General features: G+C 46.8%; 1 protein-coding gene across 3 annotated transcripts in view; it reads left to right on the top strand.

Annotated features, from left to right (window-relative positions):
* Positions 1-15,450, top strand: part of USP32 (ubiquitin specific peptidase 32) — a 1,745,589-nt gene that overhangs the window by 298,322 nt on the left and 1,431,817 nt on the right. The window lies entirely within an intron of this gene.

Below are 15,450 nucleotides of genomic sequence, written 5' to 3'. Positions count from 1 at the left end.
CCCCAAGGATCCTCCCTATCACCAACTCTGTTCAACCTAGTTATGGAACCTCTCACCACCTTGCTACAAGCATCCAATGTACTTTTTCACATGTACGCAGATGACATTCAACTATATCTTAAAATACAATCCCCCAATGACATCTTACTCCTGAACTCAACGATCAGAAGCACCCAATCCTGGCTTGCTGACAATCACCTCAAACTCAATGCTCTGAAAACAGAATTCCTGTTGATCTCGCCTCCCGCGAAGATCTCTACCACTCAAACCTGGCTTAAACAGCTAACTGCACTCAATGTCCAACCCACCATAGTGGATTCAGCGAAATCCCTAGGTATAACTCTCGACTCCAATCTCAACATGCAGCATCATATCAGCAAGGCGACTAAGGGAGCGAACTTCCAAATCAATACCCTGAGGAAACTTAAACCCTTCCTACCAGCCAAAGACTTCCAAACTGCAGTACAAGCACTAGTAATCCCGCGAATTGAATACGGCAGCACCGCCCTCTGCGGTCTCCCGTTAACCACTACTGCACCCCTAAGAGCCTCTCTAAACGCTGCAGCGAGACTAATCACTGGATCAAACAAATACTCGCATATCTCCCCTGACTTGAAATCACTGGACTGGTTGCCTTTTGAAGCCAGAATACATCTGAAAATCGCCTGCATGACACACAAGGCTCTACACCTGAGCTCTCCCCGATACCTCACTCAGAAACTGTCAATTTCTGGCGGCTCTAGAAACACTAGAGGCACAAACAATCTTTTGTTAAAACCTCGAAGATTCCGGAAGGAAAAAACCTATAAACGCTCTTTTTCAGGAATGGCACCCAGGATTTGGAACTCACTCCCTCCTGAAACCAGGCTCATCCCCTCCACCACACTTTTTAAGAAAGAAGTAAAAGCTATCTTTATGGCCAAATACACTTGACCTATTAGCGTGGATCTGTAAAGACTCTACACCGATCTGTCTTATTCTGCTCGAACTCTATGACTATGTATTCCACCTGTATTATTGACGTTACTGACTATCTATGCACACATTTATCTGTAATATGTATATTATTGATGTACCTGTATTAATTTGCTCCCTCACGTACCTACCCTTCCCACTTATTATGTTTATTTTCACTCTCCTGTTGGTATTCACGGCTTTGTAAAGCGCTCTGATATCTGCAAAGATCTTGTTCGCGCTAAATAAATAAATAAACCCTAAGTCACAATGCCTATGGCCTGGTATTGCCGAGTCCCCTCCCATGAAATGATCTGTTATACCCTACCCCTGAACCCTCTCTCCCCCGAGGCATCAATAGTAAAGCATCCAACACAATTCTTTTGGATTAGGGGGCGGATAACCCTGGCGGTATTTTATTTAAATAATAAAACGTAATAAAATTTCATAACACAATAAAAAATTTAAAATATACGCAGACAACCACAACATATGCAATCACATTTTTTAAATACAGTTTTTGGACACGATTTATGGCAACCTTAACATGAATCTAATACATAGCCATACCCAACTTAAAACTGGAACATGTACATTTGTTCTCTGAGTATCCTGGATGAGCCTACGTGCAAGGTCATGACTGTTCCCCACTAATTGCCAGGTCCCCTTTTTCCGAGTGACCTTGCGCAGGAGGCCCGTGTGCCCAGCAGATTCCTTTTGCGGGCACCCCCTATGCCCTTCCGTCCTACCTCCCAGGGGCTGATGTTATGTCACGTTGGCGCCCAATGCGCCTGCGCAGGGGTTGGCCCGAGTGGCCTACCGGAAGCGGAACTCCCTACCCCCTGCACCCTTCAGCATACCGGCTGCCAGCGCCCCCTGGAGTGTGATGAGGGACCACTGTCATCCCCTCCCACCCCCAGACGTCCCCGTTAAAAAATGGGATGCCTTCTAAGACATGCTAAATTTGACCTAGCAATCATGACCTTACCTCCACAGGCACCATAGTTGACCGACTATCTGCCTCCCCCTGCCCACCCCCCCCATCCTCTGCTGACACAAAGGTCTTACCCCGTGTGTTGTCCCTACTATCCAGGCTTGTATATTCTCCAGGAACAAGTCATTATCCAACATAGCGCTTGTAACAGTCTGAAGACCAACGCCCTATTCTTTGAACCTCCTGCCCAGTCAGGCCCTGAGCCGTGGCTTTGGTGGCTGCCCCGATCCTGAAAGAATGGGTACCAAATTTGGATGCATCCAGGCCTGCTGCCCCTAGTGCCAATGCCAAAACCTTCCCAAACTGAAACCTTGTGAGGGGGATCCTGTCCTGGTGGATCAATAATGGCCCCCCTGCGTCCCGTGGCCTGCAGGCCATATATGTCTCCAGGTTGCCCACCGGACAGCATGAGCTCCCCGGAGCTCTTTGCAAGATAGCGTGAGCTTGTCACGAGCATGCAGGCGCCCCCCTCCCCCACAGCACAGCCGGGGAATAACCCCCGCAGCGAAGGGGCTAATCGGATGTCTAATGTCTGGATGGATTCCTTGCAGGCGTAGCAATCCCTTCAGAGCCCTTTGAACCACAAATGAGCCAGGGGGCCCATCATCTTTGCAAATAAGGCTATTGCAGTCATGTGGCGCTTTGTGCATGCCACAGAACGCCCTTCATCCCTCAATTCCCTTATGAATGCTATAACGGATGCTGAGTCATGCCATGTCCCTTCCCAGCCTTGCCCCAAGGAAGAGCAGTATCCGGAAAATGCCCCCCTCATAGGCCTGTTAAGTACTGGGTGCTAGGCTAGCTGCCACGAGGTCTGGTAGGTTGGGGCACCATGCTGCCACAGATGCTCCGGAAATCCTGCTTTGAGGAAAGTGCGACTAAAAGACTGCACCACCCTCCAGAAACGTGTGACACCCCCCAATCTTACTGACCAAGCCACGCCCCTGTCAGCTGGAATCCAGTATTGTGAGATACATTTGTTTTAGTGTACGTGGTGTTTGGTACCATCCCATAAGTAATTCCTATTCTGCTTTTCGATGTTGCATGCTTCTAAATTCTTTGTTTATCACACAATATTTTCGCCCACTCTGTCACTAATTTCTCTACCCACTTCCCCATAGCTCTATTTTTCCAACTGGATTACTTCATTTAATAAACTGTACAGTTTTCTGTCAGTTGTGTTGTGTGAAATGCATTGCTAGTAATTTCTTAAAAGCAGTTAAGGGCCTGTTGGCAGCTTCTCTAACCTTTGGGTTCGTAACCCAGTGCTTGATTGGAAATATTGCATCCTGTCTGTTTCAGGAACTTGGAAGGATTTCTTGCAGTCAAAGAAGGATTTTATCTGGCCCTTCTCAAACATGTCCTTTATCCTCCAACACTTTCCACTTTTACAATTGTCAAATCTTTTCTTATCCAGCCTCTGAGTGAAGGCTGGATCAGAGAGGATCAGACTGTATGGAGCCAACACAGTGGTCAATCCGCTTATTATTCCCACCCTGTCCCATGCAGGTTTTTGTAGTCTCACAAGTGTACAGTGATTCAGATGGATACTTCTAACCACAAATTCCTCACCTTGTGAAAAATCCCCCAGGCGTCAGACTGGATCCAGAAACTTTAAAGAAGTTCTCATGTGCGCTGGTAGGTGACATTATGCTGCTACATGACGATGTTCTGTTCCGAAAGTGACAAGTGGAGCCTGCAAATAAGTGTGTGCCATGTGCACTCATGTCAGTTCCTTTTTAGGTCTCACCTGAGCCAGTGCATGCGTTGCTCTGCAAGACATTTAGTAAGTGGGTTTTTAAAGTGCTACCCACAGGCTTTTGCTGGCCTCAAGCGTGCAGTTACGCGCACATGAACGTGCACAGCTGCCACCTGGCTTTCTTCGCGCTTGCTCTCCCAAGCGCCTCGCCCTGCCCCATCTCCACCACAAAGCGCGTCTCCAAGGCCGGCCCCTCCACGCGACAGTAATTAGCCGGGTTCAAACCCTCTCTCTCTTTCTCGCGCCTGCTGTCCTACCCACACCCTCCTTTGCATCTTTTACTGCTCTGCTTTTATGCATGTTTGTGTGTATATTTAGCATTACGTTTTACAGCCCTTTTTTTTGGTGCCCCTTTGTGCCGCGTCACTTTCACGGTGGCCAATAATTACTATCACTTTCACGGCGGCCAATAATTACTATCACTTTCACGGCGGCCAATGCGTGTTTAAATTTAACGCGATGTTAATTAGCAGGGTTCGATCCCTCTCTCTGTCTTTCTCGCGCCTGCTGTCCTGCCCACACCCTCCCTTGCGTCTTGTACTGCTCTGCTTTTATGCGTGTTTGTGTGTATATTTAGCATTAGGTTTTGCAGCCCTTTTTCTCTGTGCCTCTTTGTGCCGCGTCACTTTCACAGCAGCCATTGCTTGTTTAAATTTAATTACTATGTGCACAGAGTAGTACATCCCGTCGAACTGGGTCTATGCAGTATGCAGGCCGCACATTCATAACACTGTCTGTTAGATTGAGGTCAGCCGCTTTACTTTTTGCAGCCCTTTTTCTCGGTACCGCTTTGTGCCGCGTCACTTTCACGGCGGCCAATGCTTGTTTAAATGTAATTACTATAAGCCCGCTTCGCGTACATCGTGTGTTTGTGCAATGCTTGTTTAACACTCTGCCGCCGGAGGCGTGGAGGGCCTGTGCGCCCACAGTATGCATGTAAAGCAAATGCCTTTGCTTTAAATGTCTATAGAGCCTCTGGTGAGGCTCTACAGATTACGAAGTAGCGTAGATGTTTCACACGTGCCTAGCCCATCCAAACCAGGTTTCAGTTTGGCATTCTGAGACTTTTAGTTTCAGGGTTTATACTGTAATACCCAAGACTACAAGTCCCAGAGTGCACACCAAAAGCCCGGACTGTATTGTTGTCCCATGCACGGACCAAAGAATCTTGAGTTCTGCGTTTCTTTAACAATTATCACACAAACACAGTCAATGTCGTAGAAACGCCTACAGCTAGTGGTCTTGAACCTCCCTGTGAAATAATCCCCACCACTACTCCCTAACCCACCCCACACGCCAAACCTTCACCTCCTACGCCAATAAATCAGCCTCTATGCAAAACATTTCACAAAGTTCTGTAGCAAGCGAGAATCACCCCTGCTTCGACTAAGCTTCACCCATTCTTTCTATTTCTTGGCGGCGAATGCTTGTTTAAATTTAATTACTATGCGCCCGCTTCACAAATGTCGTGTGTTTATGCAATGCTTGTTTAACATTCTGCCGCCGGAGGCGTGGAGGGCCTGCGTCTGGCCTCAGAGCGCGAACTCTGTGTGCATTTAAAGAGAATGCCTTTGCTTTAAATGTCACTTGGAGTTAACTCTCTGGTGAGGCTCTATAGATCACGAAGTAGCGTAGATGTTTTCCATCTTAAGGTGCTTCATTAAAAAAGGAAGCAATAAATATTGAGTTTTACATATTATCCAATTTCTAGAGCTCTCGAGGTTTCCAGATTCACGCGTGCCTAGCCCATCCAAACCAGGTTTAAGTTTGGCATACTGAGACTTTTAGTTTCAGAGTTAGATACTGTAATACCCAAGACTAAAAGTCCCAGAATGCACACCAAAAGCCCGAACTGTATTGTCGTCCCATGCACGGACCAAGGAATCTTAAGTTCTGCCTTTCATTAACAATTATCACACAAACACGGTCAATGTCGTAGAAACGCCTAAAGCTAGTGTTCTTGAACCGCCCTGTGAAATAATCCCCACCACTACTCCCTAACCCACCCCACACACCAAACCACAACCTCCTACGCCAATAAAGCAGCCTCTATGCAAAACATTTCACAAAGTTCTGTAACAAGAGAGAATCACCCCTGCTTCAACTAAACTTTACCCATTTCTACAAAGTAGCACAGCACTGCCAACCATTCACCTCAGGTGTGCACAGGATCAGCTGGAATATCAACAGAAAACTGACAGTGATCAACAGCGCCATCGTTAAGCCAGGCACCCAGACTCTCTCTGTAAATCTCTCTTGCCAGATCTCTATCAATCCCTCTCTAAATCTCTGAATCTCTCTCTATAAATCTCTCTCTATAAATCTCTCTCTCTGAATCTCTCTGAATCTCTCTCTGAATCTCTCTCTGAATCTCTCTCTGAATCTCTCTCTGAATATCTCTCTGAATCTCTCTCTCTAAATATCTCTCTAAATATCTCTCTAAATATCTCTCTGAATCTCTCTCTGAATCTCTCTCTGAATCTCTCTCTGAATCTCTCTCTGAATCTCTCTCTGAATCTCTCTCTGAATCTCTCTCTAACTATATCTCTAACTATATCTCTCTAACTATATCTCTCTAACTATATCTCTCTAACTATATCTCTCTAACTATATCTCTCTAACTATCTCTCTCTAACTATCTCTCTCTAACTATCTCTCTCTAACTATCTCTCTCTAACTCTCTCTCTCTAACTCTCTCTCTCTAACTCTCTCTCTCTAACTCTCTCTCTCTAACTCTCTCTCTCTAAATCTCTCTCTAAATCTCTCTCTACATCACTCTCTCTAAATCTCTCTCTACATCACTCTCTCTAAATCTCTCTCTCTAAATCTCTCTCTCTAAATCTCTCTCTCTAAATCTCTCTCTCTCTGGTCGGTTGACATGCTAGTTGTCTATTTGGGAGTAGGACGTAGCTGATACTCAACAGTTACTATGTAAACAAGCATTGGCATAAACAATAGATCTCGCCTTGGGGACCTTATAAGTGTTTAGCCATGCAGGTTGATGTTGTTGCACCAAGGATATTGTGCTGCATAGCTAAATACTTATAAGGTCCCAAAAGCAAGACCTATTGGCTATGCCAATGGTTGTTTTCCATGGCTTCAGATGCTGATCTAGAGCTTCTTCTTGGTCTTCAAGAACCATTGTTCATCAAAACGAGCATTTGCAATGCAATAGGCCTCGCATTACTGAATGTTTGAGCTATTGGCGTTGCGTTATTATTTGAAATGCCAATAGCACAAACTTTTAGTGATGCAAGCCCTATTGCATTTCAAATGTTCATGGGGTGGGAAAGGGATAGAAGGAATTTGGGTTGGCTGCGCCAAAGAAAATAAAGGCGCAACTGCTATTGTTAAAGTTGAATGAAAAAATTGTTTGGTGCGGGGCGCCTAAGAAACATTACGGCTTGCCAAACTCTATTTTTTAAATATTGTACTGTGCTGCAATGATTACTAAAAGTACATCATATTGAAAAAATTGTTTGGCAAGGCATGCCCAAGAAAAGAAAGGCGTGGCTCACCAAACTCTTTGTTTTCAATATTGTACGTTTTTCATAATTGACGCAGCATACCGCATGTGCTGCACTGATTACTAAAAGCATGTAATATTTAAAAAATTAGTTTGGCGAGCCGCCCTTAAGAAAGAAAGGTGCGGCCAAAATTGTTATAAAGATGAAGGCGTGCCTCGCTGCCTAAAAAGTGGGAGAGCTTATTGTGCCTGCAGCAGCAGGTAAGAGAAAGGCATGAATAAAATAGCTCACAGACTTTAAATAAAACATACAGAATAACAACACACGAAAGAGAGCCAGACCTCATGGGAGGTTACAAAAGGCGGTACTAAGGAGAGACTACAAACCCTATTCATGAATCCAAAGCAACCGTTTAGAAAGTACAGTAACAGGAGTCAATTAAAAGAAGGGCGGAGCTTCAAGTCCATACCTGAATACAGCATGTCTTTAAGAGACGGTGCAAGCGCTGCCAGGTCGAGACCTGAACATTCCCCCCTTCCCCCAAGACAACAGCTTTCAACTGTGTATGGATTGTCGGAAACAGATTTCTTTGGCTGACCCTCACGAAGTGAATCTTAGGTACCTCCGTTTCCATATGACTCTGGGACATGTGATGACTGTGCCCAGGTGATTTCGAAGGTCATACGGAACCTCGGGCCAAACTTAAATTGCCAAACATAAGAAAACATAACTCCACAATCAGTCAAAGGTGAAAGGTTCATGCTCCCAAGGTAGTTTTCAAGGTAGATCATCGTCATGGTCAAAGTCTTCAGGTAAGTCTAAGAAAAAGAAAAAGAAAAAGATGAGAGGGCATGAGGGTGTCATCATTCCTCTCGGCCTCGCTACCGGTCTCCACCTGAGCCAATTTAGAGTCTAGACCCGATGCAGTCCAGGTTTCTGTCTTTCAGTGACATTGCAGCAAGTAGAGGCCTTCAACGAGGTCTGTGTATTTTTGACCTTTTACCGGTTTCCTGGGTCGATCCTTCAGAGCTCAAGGATCTGCTGGTGGGTCTGCCCTCGGCGGGGTCTCTGCCCATTGAGCCCACAGTAGATTCAGCACCAACTCTCATAAACCCTTCAGTTCTGGTGCCACCCTAAGCACCTGTTCCCTTTGCATCAACACTGAAGACACGAGAGGAGGTTTTACAGCCATTGTGCTATCCGACTCCGAGTAGAATCCTCAACAATCTGTACCGAGGTTCTGACTGGCATGCAGCCAACAGGTATTCCTTCCAATTCTGACACCTTTCCTTACCACATGCTAGGGCCCAAACTTTGTACAATCTTTTCAGCAATGACTCAGACAATGACCCCCCTCCCGTCCTGCTACTGAGACAGGAGTGTTAGACTTACTACTGCATAAAATGGAGGTGAAGACTAATGTTTAGAGTGACTGAGATACTTCATCCTGGTCAGGCCCCCACAGAACCTCCATTGTCCCTTAATGAGACCCTCACAAATTCCCTTTTGAGCACTTGGGCAAAACCGTGTTTGGGGCTACCTGTTAATAGTGTTCAGTAGGTCGCTCCTCCACATCGTCTGACACCAAGCAACCTAGCCTTTCTTACACAACATCTGAGAGCGTTTAATGGTGCAAGCGTCCACCAGTAAAGTATGCCTAACGTCTTACCCACCACCCTGCCTGATTGTGAATCAAAACTATTAGAGCCATTTGGAAAGCAGATTTTATTCCTGTATGAGAGTTGATCTTAGTGAACGCCAGCTGTCTTCTAGGCTGCTACTCCCATGCTCTTTGGGACACCATGGCACAAGTTTTGCCGGCTGTTCCAGATTACCTTGGGCATCCCTTACTGAATCTATTCAGGATGGTCATGATGCAGGGAAATTCCTAATACTTTATGCCACACGATTGACTGCTTAGATCAATCAATGGGTACCAGTGCAGAATTTGAGCTCCACACCTAAATGAGGTGTATGGGCTTCTCCAGGGATGTCCAAGCATCGCTAATTGACATGCCATTTGACAGCTCTTGCATCTTTGGAGAGAAAGTGGATTCGGCCCTGGAACATTTTAATGAAAGCAGGGACACAGTAAATTCTTTGGTCTTGTTGCCCCCACCAGACAGTTCCACCAAAAAGTTCTTCCTCGCCATGGCTGTGGTCGGGGTGTTCAGTTTTGCCCAAGACAGATTCCTGTCTTGGGTTTTTAATAAGGTTTCCCCGCATTATTATTAAAGATGGGGTACTGGTTTGTTTTACTTTTTGAAGCTCTTAAATGTGTGTTAAAGTTGGTAAAAACTATGGATTTGACTCACTAAAGCATTGATGGATGAAAATGCCTTTATTTACGTCTATCTAGAATTCACAAAAGGAATCCTGGCAATTGTGAAGTGTTTTTTGTGAATGCCCTCAAACTTACATTTGTGGGATTTCCCAAAGTGAAATCCAACCCTTTTTAGGTCTCGCCTGTCGATGCGCATGCGCATCGAGCAAGGCGAGAGTATTGCGACTTATCTACTCTTTATCCACACTGCAAGGAATCGTGGCGATTTCTTGCAGTGCCCGTGACTTTTAAGCTCAATGCGCATGCGCATTGAGCTTAAAAGCGCGTGCACGTCCGTCTTTGTTTACCCGCTCCGCCCCCTCCCCTTCCCGCCGTGTCGCATTTCTCCTCCCCCCTCCCCTCTCTTCCCTCCGGCTTGTTTGTTTATTTGACCCGCTCCGCCCCCTCCCCTTCCCGCCGTGTCGCATTTCTCCTCCCCCCTCCCCTCTCTTCCCTCCGTTTTGTTAAAGTCCGTCGCTATGCTACTTGCCCTATCCAAATGGCTCTGAAGTGCCAGACAGCGGAACAACTTGAATTAGTCACTGACAAAGTCGATAGGTCGCTACCATGTTCCTTCAAAGAAGTTTTTGCGTGCTTTGCATGTACGTGTGATTCACAAGAGAAATAGGGGCTCGACGGTGCCTAGTTTGCACAAGTCTGCCTCCCGCCGTGGGTCGGCCCGATGAGAAGAGCTGCGCTGATTGGCAAAGTGTCCCCTCTACATTGTTAGTTGAGCCGGAGCTGTTGCGACTCAAGGTAGGAATCTGTGTGCAGCGAACTCTTATGTTTTACTACTTCGGACTGCTGATGCTTATTCTTGGGAATGTCGCACGGCGCATGCAATCTCCATAAGGTTTGGTGCTTTGAAAACTGGTGCCGAATTCCACTTTCATTCTCAGTTGCACTAAAATAGCCTTGCAGATGATGGTCACTTTTCATCTCAAACGTTTTAATGTCCTTCTATGGTTATACATATGTCTGAAAGCTCTGTTGAACTGCCAGTGCCCTTTTGCTTTTATTCTATAATTGCAATGCTTTTTAATTAACACGCCAATAAAGATGTGACACATGAAATTGTTTATGAAAAACAGCCACAGAGCACACGCTAAAAGCTGAGGCAGGCTAGGTTCAAAGTGTTTCCCCAGCAGGGCTTTAAGTGAGATGAAAACACAGGGGTGGTGGTCTCACAGAGGGCCATGGCCAAAGTAATTAAGTGCGTTGCTTAAACACACCTAAGCTAAAAATCTGTGCTTAGCATAGTGTTCCGCCCGACATGTATTTTGCAGCAATTATGGCTTGTTTTTTTTACTTGCCATTGTTTTTTAATGCGGTATTAGATCTCTCAGATTTGGGTTAGGTTGCTTCTTTTACGAGGCACGCGTCCTGCATCCAGTGGTGGTGGCTTCTCTGTTGCACTTCTTGGATGACATCACTGTCTGGCGCCGCTCACTTATTTCCTGGAAATAGAAACGTACTTTCTGCGGAGAGGCAGGACGTGCCCCTGTAAATGGCGATCCAGCATTTCTATCAGATGTGCAACGTAAAACCTGACCAAGGCGAATGGAGGCTCTTTTGGGGGAAATTAGGGCAGAAAGATTTCATTTTTCCAGACTTTTATTTTTCAAGTTCGCCTGACTTCACATTCCTGGATTGCAGTCGCCGAAACAAAGCGGCCAGCTCTTCTTCCCTGAAGCGAATCCTTCTGGCGCTCAACACTGCCGCTGACGTGCTTTCAAAGGGGCGTTTAAGAATGACCCGACAGGGAGCTTGCTCGGATCGTTCCTTTGTTCCCCAATACGGAAGATGGGATGCAGCGACCCTCAACCCCTCACTCACCCTCAACCCCTCACCCTCAACCCCTCATCCTCAACCCCTCATCCTCAACCCCTCACCCTCACTCACCCTCACCCTCACTCACCCTCACTCACCCTCAACCCCTCACCCTCACTCACCCTCACCCTCAACACCTCACCCTCACTCACCCTCAACACCTCACCCTCACTCACCCTCAACCCCTCACCCTCAACCCCTCACTCACCCTCAACCCCTCACCCTCACTCACCCTCAACCCCTCACCCTCACTCACCCTCAACCCCTCACCCTCACTCACCCTCAACCCCTCACCCTCAACCCCTCCCCCTCAACCCCTCACCCTCCCTCACTCACCCTCACTCACCCTCACCCCCTCACCCTCACTCACCCACACTCACCCTCACCCTCACTCACCCTCACCCTCACTCACCCTCAACCCCTCACCCTCACTCACCCTCAACCCCTCACCCACCCTCAACCCCTCACCCTCACTCAACCCCTCACCCTCACTCACCCTCAACCCCTCACCCTCACTCACCCTCACCCTCACTCACCCTCAACCCCTCACTCACCCTCACTCACCCTCACTCACCCTCACTCACCCTCACTCACCCTCACTCACCCTCAACCCCTCACCCTCACTCACCCTCACCCACCCTCACTCACCCTCACTCACCCTCAACCCCTCACCCTCACTCACCCTCAACCCCTCACCCTCACTCACCCTCAACCCCTCACCCTCACTCACCCTCAACCCCTCACCCTCACTCACCCTCGACCCCTCCCCCTCGACCCCTCCCCCTCAACCCCTCACCCTCCCTCACTCACCCTCACTCACCCTCACTCACCCTCACCCCCTCACCCTCACTCCCCCTCACTCACCCTCACTCACCCTCACCCTCACTCACCCTCACCCTCACTCACCCTCAACCCCTCACCCTCACTCACCCTCACTCACCCTCAACCCCTCACCCTCACTCACCCTCACCCACCCTCAACCCCTCACCCTCAACCCCTCACTCACCCTCACTCACCCTCACCCTCACCCTCACTCACCCTCAACCCCTCACCCTCACTAACACTGAAACCCTCAATCACCCTCACTCTTACTCTCACTCACACTCTACACCTCAGCCTCACCCTCACTCACTCACCCTCAACACCTCACCCTCACCCCCTCAACCCCTCACCCCCTCACCCTCACTCGCCCTCACCCTCAACCCCTCACCCTCAACCCCTCACCCCCTCACCCTCAACTCCTCACCCTCAACACCTCACCCTCACTCACTCTCAACCCCTCAACCTCACTCACTCACCCTCAACACCTCACCCTCACTCACTCACACTCACTCACCCTCAACCCCTCACCCTCAACACCTCACCCTCAACACCTCACCCTCAACACCTCACCCTCAACACCTCACCCTCAACACCTCACCCTCAACCCCTCACCCTCAACCCCTCACCCTCAACACCTCACCCTCAACACCTCACCCTCAACACCTCACCCTCAACACCTCACCCTCAACACCTCACCCTCAACACCTCACCCTCAACACCTCACCCTCAACACCTCACCCTCAACACCTCACCCTCAACACCTCACGCTCAACACCTCACCCTCAACCCCTCACCCTCACTCACTCTCACTCACCCTCACTCACCCTCACTCACCCTCACTCACCCTCACTCACCCTCACTCACCCTCAACCCCTCACTCACCCTCACTCATCATCACTCACCCTCAACCCCTCACCCTCACCCTCACCCACCCTCAACACCTCACCCTAACTCACAATCACCCTCACTCACCCTCACCCTCACTCACTCTCACTCTCACTCACCCTCAACCCCTCACTCACCCTCACCCTCACTCACCCTCAACACCTCACCCTCACACAGTGCAATAGGTCTCAGAGGATTTTTAGTTAAAGCTTTTACAATTGTTTATGGCTTTTTTGATTTGTAATTCTTTAGCATTGGCTACAAGAAATAAAAATGCTAAAGATTTACAACAAAAAACCCATAAACAATTCTAAAAGCACTAACTCTAATGCTGCGAGACCTATTGCATTTCCAATGCTTGTTTTACCCTGCAAATGGTTTGGTTAAAAGATTTACTCTAGCCAAAGGCTACAGTAACTCTTGGTACAGGATAAAAAGGTGAGAGTGGTGCAAGTGAAGAGCATTCTCTATGACGAAAAATGTATTCCTTGCGTAGGAAAAGCAGAAATAAATGTTTACATAGGGCTCCATTTTCCCAATGCATAATTGTTACTCGCTGTGGAAATCGGAATGCCTCTCAAGGTTCCTGCACTGCATAAACTCGAAAGTCCATGCTGTGCATGAACTTTTTGTGTGCATGCACACGGGGAGGGGGGCTCATATTATGCCCCCCCCTGTGTGCATGCACAAAGGGAAGGAGACACAGGGGCCCTGTATGGTCCCCTTTGTTTCCTCTTCTGCAAGGTTTACATGGAGGAGGAACTGCCATGTAAACCCTGGAGGAAAGGAAACTCGTATTATGCTTGGCAGTACCACGACAGTCACACCAAGCATATTGCAGCCAATGATCGCCAAGCCACCTCCGGGGAATGTGGGTTACCTGGCGGCGGTCCAAGGGAGGTCTGACGGTTGGACCCCCGGTGCGCCGCTGGCTGAACCCCCACCACAAGTCTGGCGATCCTTGGACCACCAGACTCATAATCTGGCCATAACAGTTTAATCATAACACCAGAGTGCCAACTAATGTATATTCAGTGGGTTCATTAACCTACTCCTGAAATCGCAAAATACTTCAAACTGAGAAAAAAAAGCTAACATTAAATCATTCTGCAGCATTTATGTAACATAACATGGAAGTCCAGCCCAGAAAAGCAAAAAGCATTGAAGGACATAGTATGTACCGAAGTTGCAAGATGAAAGTGTAAAATGAAAGAGAATATCTAATAGTGGTCGTCACAAACCTTGTACTCTGCATATAATGTGATAAGGAATGTTGATTGCTGGATTTAGAATTTAGTCTTAATCAACACAGATTTTTTTTTAATTGGAAAAATAAGTTGAAGTGTTGCCAGCCAGACACAAAATAAAAGGAAAATTTGTATTTTCACTCTTCTGCAAACGTTTTATCTCACAATAGGCAAAAACGTCAATATTTGTATAGTTTAAAAGGAAAGCCATAAACGTGCTTTGGTGCCCCTTACTGTACCTTTTACTTACTCATTTCACTTTTTCTAGAACCCCATTATAAGTGTAACATCATTTTAAGTTGCTATTGCTTTGCTGCCAGTAGAAGGTAATGCGAATCTACAAAAGTTAAAGTGCGGTGTTTTTTTTAAAGCAGTTCTATGTCTTGATGAATTACCATTGACTTTTGACTGTATTTTTACACACGCCTAATGTCCTGGAAAAACAAAGTGTCAAAAATGCCTTGTTGTTCCATTATCTTTCAGAAACGTCCCCCATGGGGTGCCGAAGCACCTGTTGTGCCATCAGTTCCATTGCTAAATTGAAGCCTTAGATGTACTTGATATATGCATGGTCTGAGTGAAAGAAAAGTAATAATAAGGTTTTTGAAAAAGGTCTGGTGCTCGGTTTGTGGGATGATGGTGCTTGAACATTAAGTCATTTTATTGTGGTGCGCCTTCATTTGTTGTAGTTCGCAACAGCAGGAGAAACAAATGAGAAGAGGTAGGGGGTCTTAAAATTGTTCTTGGAAAAAGTAAGAAGTTAAATGGCCTAATTTCAAAGCTGGTGGTATAATATATCTCAGAAATATTTTCTGCATAGAATGCAAGAATAGAAACGGTTATCCTTGAGGGCAGATCTTCTCTTGCACGCTGCATGAATTATAGACTGCAGAATTGGCAAGTACTTAAGACAATACATTGCAGAGCTTAGTTTAATGTTTGCATTTAAATAGAGTAGTTCTACTTATTTATTTATTTTTATTTATAGAAGTTTTATATAGCGCTAGCTTCGACCCGAAGGTGTCAGAGCGCTTTACATGATCGAGAGCAAATCCAGTGAATCAGGAACACAAACATATGAGGCGAGACTCAATAGACAATAGTACACAACACAGCACAGTAACAGAAACCAAAAAACCTGAGAATAGTTTGAGAGGATCAGTAGATAG

The sequence above is a fragment of the Lissotriton helveticus genome, chromosome 3_1, assembly GCF_964261635.1.
Source record: "Lissotriton helveticus chromosome 3_1, aLisHel1.1, whole genome shotgun sequence".
Lineage (NCBI taxonomy): Eukaryota > Metazoa > Chordata > Amphibia > Caudata > Salamandridae > Lissotriton > Lissotriton helveticus.
This window is presented reverse-complemented; position numbering and strand designations above follow the sequence as displayed.